The 8525-nt window shown below is 45.5% G+C and overlaps 1 long non-coding RNA gene across 1 annotated transcript; it reads left to right on the top strand.

Moving 5' to 3' along the window:
* The first annotated feature begins 3692 nt into the window (after positions 1–3692).
* On the top strand, positions 3693–5240 carry LOC147642521 (uncharacterized). Its single transcript, XR_015263334.1, has 2 exons — positions 3693–4748; positions 4926–5240. It is a non-coding gene; the product is annotated as an uncharacterized LOC147642521 (long non-coding RNA).
* Positions 5241–8525: the final 3285 nt, after the last annotated feature.

Below are 8525 nucleotides of genomic sequence, written 5' to 3'. Positions count from 1 at the left end.
CTCCTCTTCATCAGAAGCCATCATGCATTTGAGGAGAGCCTAGATGAGCAAAGTGAGGCTACTGAGTGAAGGCTACTAAGCAAGCTACTAAGTGAAGGCTACTGCAATAAGATGGTGGAAAATAAGAGCACTATAGAGACAATGTTATTAGAGGTTACTGAGCTAGAAAAAGTTATGCAAGGTGATTTTGTGAAAGAGAGGTCGTGGCCATATCTGCATAATCATCAGCCATATTTACCACCCATGTGCATTTATTACATGTAAAAGTTCTGCAAGGTTGTTGTGAAAGAGAGGTCATGACCATATTCACATAATCATCCCATGAGGTGGTGGACATATTCACATAATCATTCCATGAGGCCGTGACCAATTTTTATGCTAAAGCTGATAGCTCCTATTAAATGCAAGCCACCCTTAATATTTGGTATCATTATTATTGATAATTCCTATTAAATATGTTTGTACTTATATATATTACTAATATTACCATTGTATTAATATATTAGTAATATTACTAATAGTACTATATTAAAAATAAATATTACTATAATAATATATTAATATTACTATTACTAATAATACTATATTAATATATACCTAATATTATCATCTCCATAAATTCAAGATATGAAGTAATAGTGTCTAAAGCTACAACTTGGATGGGCGCCCGTAATGGTGTGATGGAGTATTTATGGCGATTTCCACTTCAAGAGCGAGTGGTAGCAAGATAGGATGAAGTCCTAAGTGATGTACTTCATGGATATATCATGAGAGTAGTCATTGTAATAGCATTAGGCCCCTTATGAGCCTAAAGTGCCCGATTGGCCACAGTTTAAGTGAGTGTGAACACTTATGGCCATGTATGCGGCAAGTTGTTGTCCCCACATCTTAGCCTTTAGTTTGCGTGGGCAACTGGTCGTATTTTTCGGCCAGCTGTTGTCCTCGTAAGGTGGGATTTTGGACTTTTTGGTCATAGTGCGTGGCCATCTTAAGTTCATACTATTCACATCTCAACACCATATCTTACATACACTCCACTTGACATCACTTCACTATCACGTAGCCGGCCCCCGAAAAATTTATTTTTTACTGTCGCAGCTACTTTTAGCTGCCACAGCTACCGGTTATTTATCGTTATCACTCCACAACCGCACACCTGAAAAAACCCTTAGACCCTAAACCCTAAACCCTAAAACCGGTTTAGGGTTTAGGATCTTAGGGTTTAGGGATTAGGGTTTTAGGGTTTAGGGTTTACGGTTTACCGTTTTAGGGTTTAGGGTTAGGGGCTTAGGGCTTAGGGCTCAGGGTTCAGGGTTTAGGGGTTTTTTCAGGTGTGCGGTTGTGGAGTGATAAAGATAAATAACCGGTTTAGGGTTTAGGGTTTAGGGTTCAGGGGTTTTTTCAGGTGTGCGGTTGTGGAGTGATAAAGATAAATAACCGGCAGCAAAAAGTAACTGCGAGCAGCAAAAAGTAACTGCGAGCAGCAAAAAAAAAAAAATTCGGGGGCCGGTTACATGATAGTCAAGTGGAGTGTATGTAAGATTTGGTGTTGAGGTGTGAATAGTATGAACTTAAGATGGCCACGCACTATGACCAAAAAGTCCAAAATCCCACCTCACGACGAGGACAACAGCAGCTAGCCAAAAAATACGACCAATTGCCCACGCAAACTAAAGACTAAGATGTGGGGACAACAACTTGCTGCAAAAGAACGACTAGTTGCCCACCAAACCAAAGGCTAGGACATGAAGAACCCAATGCAATAAACGGCGCTCGAATCGGATAAGTAGAGCTCTCTAAACAAGTAAAAGAAGCTCAATAGCATCTCATGCAAGCTATGGGTTTTGAACTCATGACCCCTTTCATTAGAGTCACAAGCCTTAACCATTAGGCTAGAGTGGACATGTTGACTGTACATGCAAAAATAAGTTACATAAGGTAACTAGAAGACTAGAGAGATGCATAAAATAGGTGGAGGGTTTTCCCGATAGCAGAACCAAGCATGGGAGGTCTCATATGCTGTTAAGCCAATGCTCCCAAGGGTTGCTTTACAAAGGTGGGTCCACGCTAAAAATAGTACTTATTAAAAATAGAAAGTTACAAATTAGAGGTTCGAAACCTTGATCTAATAAGATAGGAGCGGAGATTCCTTGGATTTCTCCAGCAAATCATAGGTCTAGGTATATGCTTCAGCTCGGGATTTTGTTGGCAAAGCCGAAAAATTTTAGGGTTTAGGGAGGCCCCCTAGTTTAAAGCTTTGGTGTACTTGGAGTAGCCAAGCTTAAGAACTAGGGGGATCCGCTTACTCGAAGAGGTTTCTCGATTGGAAGCCTTTAGAAGTAAAGCTGTTCGCATATTGTACTTGATCTTACTGAAAGTTTTCCGAAGGAGAGAATCTGGATATCCTCTACCTCGAAGTCGTTGGAAAAACAAAAGCTTTAGCTTGATGTAGTTTTGAAGCGTGCTTTCCCTGATGAAGGCTTCCTTTTGATGACTAGGATGCCAGGAAGAGAAAGGGAGGTATTGATACCTGTTCAGCTCTTTCTGAAAACAACTAGTAGAAAGCTTTCCTGTGGTTTGAAAATTAGTACCTTTGAAGAGGTGAATGTCCAAAAAATCCACAGATGAATTGGAGATGACATGTGTTATCTTGATATGCTCCTGAAGATCTATTGCATAATTGCTAATATGTTGAAGCGAAGTGGTGTGAGACCCATGCCAAAAACCTAAAGCGTCATCAATGTATCTTTTGTAGTAGAGTAGCTCTGGTGTGGGATGTACCTGTTCTTGAAGGTTTTCTAAATAACATAGAAAAAGGCAGGCATAGACAACAGCAAAATTACTACCCATAGCAGTGCCTCTGATTTGATGCCAAAAAGTGCCATTAAACTCAAGATAGTGGTTCTTGAGAACAAGAGAGGAAATTGTCATGATGAGGTTGAGCTCTACATGGTTGAAGTCACCCTGTATCATCATCTTGAGGGCATGCAGTCCTTCATTGGTGGGAATACTGGGGTACAGAGATTCCACATCAAATGTGAAGAGGATAATTTCTTGTGGTAGATGAAGCTCAAATAACTCTTTAATCAGAGTGAGGGAGTCTTTTAGATGTTGCTTTTGTTGGAAGAGAATGGGGAAAAGCTTATGATGAAGCCATATAGACGCATTCTCAAAAACAAAGCCATTGTAAGAGCAGATTGGCCTTCCGACCACTGTAGGTTTGTGGATTTTGGGCAAGAAATAAAGAGAGCAAACTCTGAACCCTTGCTCTGGCTTCTGCAAACTAAACTTTGCTTCATCCCTTGAGAGCACACTAGACTTTTGACAAATGCAGGCAAGCCTATCAAACAGTTCAATCAATGGAGCTTGGGTGACTGGCATCGCTCTTTCTTAAGGTTATAAGACAATGGAAAAGGACCTAATCATAATTAACAATTAATAATCATTTTGATAATACATCTTCTTGCCAAGAGCAAGCTTCCATGGCAACCTTGCCCATGTGGAACTCCAATGTAAACGAGTCCATTCTCTCTCTCCCTCTCTCATCACATTATATTCTGTACATAACAAGACTAAAAATGCTAGTATGCCCTTCCAATCTCCTCACAAAGAAATGGAGACTTAATATGAGAGACTTCACATAATAGTACAAAAATGAAAATCAGTGCATGCCTATCTCTTGGGCAGTTGGGAAAGGAGAGGAAAAGATATCTTCTAGCCATGCTTTTACACATCTTCACTAGCATGATCACAGTTGATCAGGTTGATCATACGACAAAGCAAAAATCAAGGAACCACAAAAACAAACAAAGAAGAAAAGGGCTTTGCTTCATACCGTCTTTTTTTCGATAGGCGGTGGACAGAGGCTCGTCAGAGGCCCTCCTCTCCTCCTGCCTGGAATTAGGCCCAGTCCCATGAGGTGTAAGAAGAAGATATGAAGCTGTTGTGTGATGTTTGTGAGAAAGCCTAAGCCGCCGTAGTGTGCTGTGCCGATGAGGCCCGACGCCCGCGTCCACGCTGCCAACAAGCTGGCCAGCAAACACCATCGCGTGCCCCTCCTCTCCGACACCTCGAAGCCTGCCCCTTGCGACCTTTGCCAGGTTTGTGCTCTGCAAATGCTTCCCCTCCGTACACTGGAGAACGGTGTACACATTATAATTTTTTGCTGGGCTTACGCCTCAGGAGAGATCCTCTTTCTTCTGCTGCGTTGAAGACCATCTCTCCTCTGCAGAGAGTGTGATGTCTCCACCCACTCAGCCAACGCCCTCGCTGCTAAGCACAGGAGATTTCTTCTCACTGGCCTCCGAGTTGCCATGACCTCCACCACCAGCTGCTCCCAAGAGCCTAGCTCTGCTGTTACTGAACAGTTGCCATACCTTTTAATGTTAGTAAGCCATCTCCAGCAGCTATCTCCAAGGGCAAGCCCTCCTCCTCCATCTCAAAGATGGCCAGACCCTCCACCGGCTTCATGCAGTCCAACATCAACAAGGCCATGGTGACTCGCAAGGAGACCCCCCATCCCCCTCTTCAACCAAACCCTCGTTTGAAATCTCCCCCCGGGCCTCTCCACGCACCGCCTGTCTTCTGGGCATAATCCGTTCATAGCTCCTTTACTAACCATCACAACACCGGTCACCAATATGGACCTGGACGATTTCTGATTATGTAACCACAGGCATTGGAAGGTAAACGAGCTGCTCACACATATGGCTGGTGCGTGTGAAAGTGGACAGGCTGCTCCACCCAAGGTAGCTGCTAATCACAATCATTAAAAAAGCTTTGCAATACTTTATGGCATGATGTGTGGCCAAATGCCTCGCCCACCAAGAGGAGGCCCATTGGGCCGCTTCAAGAATTTTTGTGGCAGAGTAAAGCTAGGTGTTGAAGCTAATCTAGGTCTTAAATTGTGCCCCTCTTATTTGCAGGAGGACAACATTGTGCCAGGCCTCTGCGAGCAGCAACTACGGTGGCAAGCTGAGCCGGACTTTCTGGATGAGCCCTTCACAGAAGGAAGGCATTGCCGAGGTACCTGAGATCAATGTTAGTGCTAAAATTTTAGAGGCTTCAAATGGCATCATCGACGTGTAGGTGCCTTATGAATCGTAAGAAGGTTGAGCAAAACTTTGAATTGCAAATTTAACTCTTAGAAATTTAGTCTTCACAGTTGAGGGCTATACATAATTTTCTCTCTTCAATAGAAGGCAGATATGGTGAACAAGCTTTCAAATTTTTTTGAACAATCATGTGTGTACATTATTATAGTTAAAATTCAAATAACAAGATATATACGTGCAAATGGCTGAAAATTTTACAGTTATAAGATATGACTTATAACATTTAGACTCTAAAATGTAGATAAATTGATAATGAACTTTAGTGGAGCACCCTGCACAGCCTACAAAGTTTTGTCGATTCTGGGCAGTGAACATTGATGAACAAGGAGGTTCTGTTGCTACCCCTCACCCTTCCATGACCCTTGGGCCTTCAAGCAGCTCTCTCCTTGATGCTCACTGCTACCCTCGCTTAAATGTTAGTCCTTGTCCTCCTACAATCCTAAAGCCTTTGCCTTTGTACACCCAGCTGTTGGCAACCTTCATGTATATCTCACCCAGCGCAGCACCCTTCAATGCAGTCGCTGTTGTCAGTATGTGTCATGTGCACAGTGGGTATCTACCGTGTGAGTGCTATACGCATGCAAGACTAGTTTCGAGGCTTGGGGAAGCTTGGAACTAGGCAGGCTGATTGACGAGCTGAGTTAGGGAAATACTAACGGGCGGGCACCCAAGTATGGACGGGCGGGCGGCCAAGTGTGGACGCCCGATGACCGGCCAAGAGCCTATAAAAGGGTGGCCAAGGTTAGTTATTGGGGCATAGAGAGTCTCGCGAGTTTGTGAGAGCTCTATGGTCTTGGGTATGTACCGTGTGCTATACGCATGCAAGACTAGTTTCGAGGCTTGGGGAAGCTTGGAACTAGGCAGGCTGATTGACGAGCTGAGTTAGGGAAATACTAACGGGCGGGCACCCAAGTATGGACGGGCGGGCGGCCAAGTGTGGACGCCCGATGACCGGCCAAGAGCCTATAAAAGGGTGGCCAAGGTTAGTTATTGGGGCATAGAGAGTTCTCTGACGGAACGATGGTGTATTTGCGAGTTCCGAAAGATTCCGAGACTTTACGGACAGGTAGATCTCCGAAATTATCCCCTAGATACTGTGGACCATTTCGTGTTACACGACGGATTGATTCAGTTGCATATGAATTGGATTTGCCTTCTCATGTGAAAGTTCATCCTGTATTTCATGTCAGTAGACTTAAGGAAGTACTGGGTGGAGCAGATCAGTTAGTTACTCCTCAAGAAATTATAGATGTCCAGGACATGACATTTGTTCCGCACGAACCTGAAAAGATTCTTGGCTTTCGTGAACGAAGATTGCGTCATACGCTTATCACGGAATACAAGATCAAGTGGAAGGATCGTGTTGAGGAGGACGCTACATGGGAGACATTGACTTCTCTTCAAAGAGATTACCCTGGCTTTTTAGTGAGCTCAGGAGTGAGCTCTTAGAGGAAGGGGAGTATGTCATGTGCACAGTGGGTATCTACCGTGTGCTATACGCATGCAAGACTAGTTTCGAGGCTTGGGGAAGCTTGGAACTAGGCAGGCTGATTGACGAGCTGAGTTAGGGAAATACTAACGGGCGGGCACCCAAGTATGGACGGGCGGGCGGCCAAGTGTGGACGCCCGATGACCGGCCAAGAGCCTATAAAAGGGTGGCCAAGGTTAGTTATTGGGGCATAGAGAGTCTCGCGAGTTTGTGAGAGCTCTATGGTCTTGGAGCCTGGATCTAGTGCAGACGTGCACCTGCTTTATGCAGCCGAGGCCGGCAGCAATCTCGAGGCCCGCGAGGGCAGCTTCGTGGCGGTATGGGACGTCGCGAGGAGGAGATCGGTCGGTACGTCATCCTAGTTAGCTCAGCTCGTGGCTCGGAGGGGACAGCCAAGACTGTGGGCTTGCCCACGGCTGTCATGGTTGGGAGGTGAGTCAGGCCTGCACCCCCTTGCTTGTTTGTTGTTCGTTTGTTTGCAGGATTCGAGTTTCAAACCAAGATCGATCACGAGGGAAGATCCGTGGGGATTTGACAGTATGTGTCACGCTTCAGGGGGGGGGGGCTTACTTGGAATCAAAGGCCTGGTAACTCAGGGATGAGGAACTCTCCAGGTGCATGTGTTACTGGTATAGCTGCATGTATCTGTCTAGTAGTCCCACACTTTCCAGCCTAGCAATGGGGAGCAAGAGGTGGGGGTGTAGCCAAGAAGCTGTGTTGTGGGGGAGGTCATGCTTGGAGGTTGGGGGCTTGGTAATGTAGGATGGAGATCTCTCAAGTGCTGGTACAGCTATAGGAGCACCTCCTCCACCTAGAGTTGCATCCTATCATCCCCACTTTTTACAGCCCAGCAACATGGATGTAGATGCCACCATGTGGCCTGTAAGTTGTACCTTCAATGACTGCTGGACGTTGACCACCAGCCCACCTACGTTGAAAAAATCGTATGCCTGCCGGCCTCTTTGTGAAAACGATAGGAGTGATCTGCGAAAAGAGAGATTATAAGACGAGTTCTCGGGAGACATGATCACAGAAAGAGGTGTTTTCGAGGAGGTGTCATTACTCGAGATGCACATGCCCGAGCCGGGATTAGAATTGTGTGAAAATGGCATTTTGTCCAGCCCTAAAAAGGAGATTATTCTGGATTTTTGAGGTTTTATTCATGTTTTTTTGGTCTTGCTGCTGGCCGACTGCCCTTTGCTGGGCCAACCAGCAGCCCCCCTTACTATATATAGATTAGCTTGACCATTCAATATCTTGTACCACTTCATAGACCAGATAAGGTACCACATCTATTGCTATTGCTGCTGCCAGGGCCTGCACTATATCTGCTTCATCATCATCGGCTCTCTGCTCCAGCACACCAGCATTTCACATCAGCTCATGGAACAATAGCCCTCTTTGCTACACAGAGCATACCAGCGTTTTATCTTCAGGTCATGGGACAACAGCCCTCTCTGCTACATAGAGCACACCAACGTTTTATCTTCGGTTCACACCACCCACTCTCGTATAACACCTCAACGTTTTATCATCAGTATGTATCTTCCACTCTCTGCTACAACACATCATCGTTTTCTTCTTCTGTTTACCTTGGGACAATAGTCCTCTCTGCTCACCATCTCACATCATCGGGACGGCAGCCCTGTCTGCTTATCTTCACCATCAACACCACTCGGGACAGTAGCCCTCTCTGCTCCTCACCACCACTCAAGTGTTGCAACACCCTCCCCACGAGAGTCTACACAACTCGGGACGGCAGTCATGTCTTCTCTTCATCACCCCTCAGGTACCACAGCACCCTTGTCACCAGAGTTTGCATCACTTCACCTTCCGCTGCCCACTACCACCTCGGAGTGCCTTTGCATCCATCGATGCGAGCCTTCGACACAGACCACCTCTCGGAACGCTCACATTGACGC

This window comes from Cibotium barometz, chromosome 1 (genome assembly GCF_041138505.1).
Source record: "Cibotium barometz isolate CiBa-2024 chromosome 1, ASM4113850v1, whole genome shotgun sequence".
Taxonomy (NCBI): domain Eukaryota; kingdom Viridiplantae; phylum Streptophyta; class Polypodiopsida; order Cyatheales; family Cibotiaceae; genus Cibotium; species Cibotium barometz.
The sequence above is the reverse complement of the archived record's forward strand: the minus strand, read 5'-3'. Positions and strand labels throughout refer to the sequence as shown.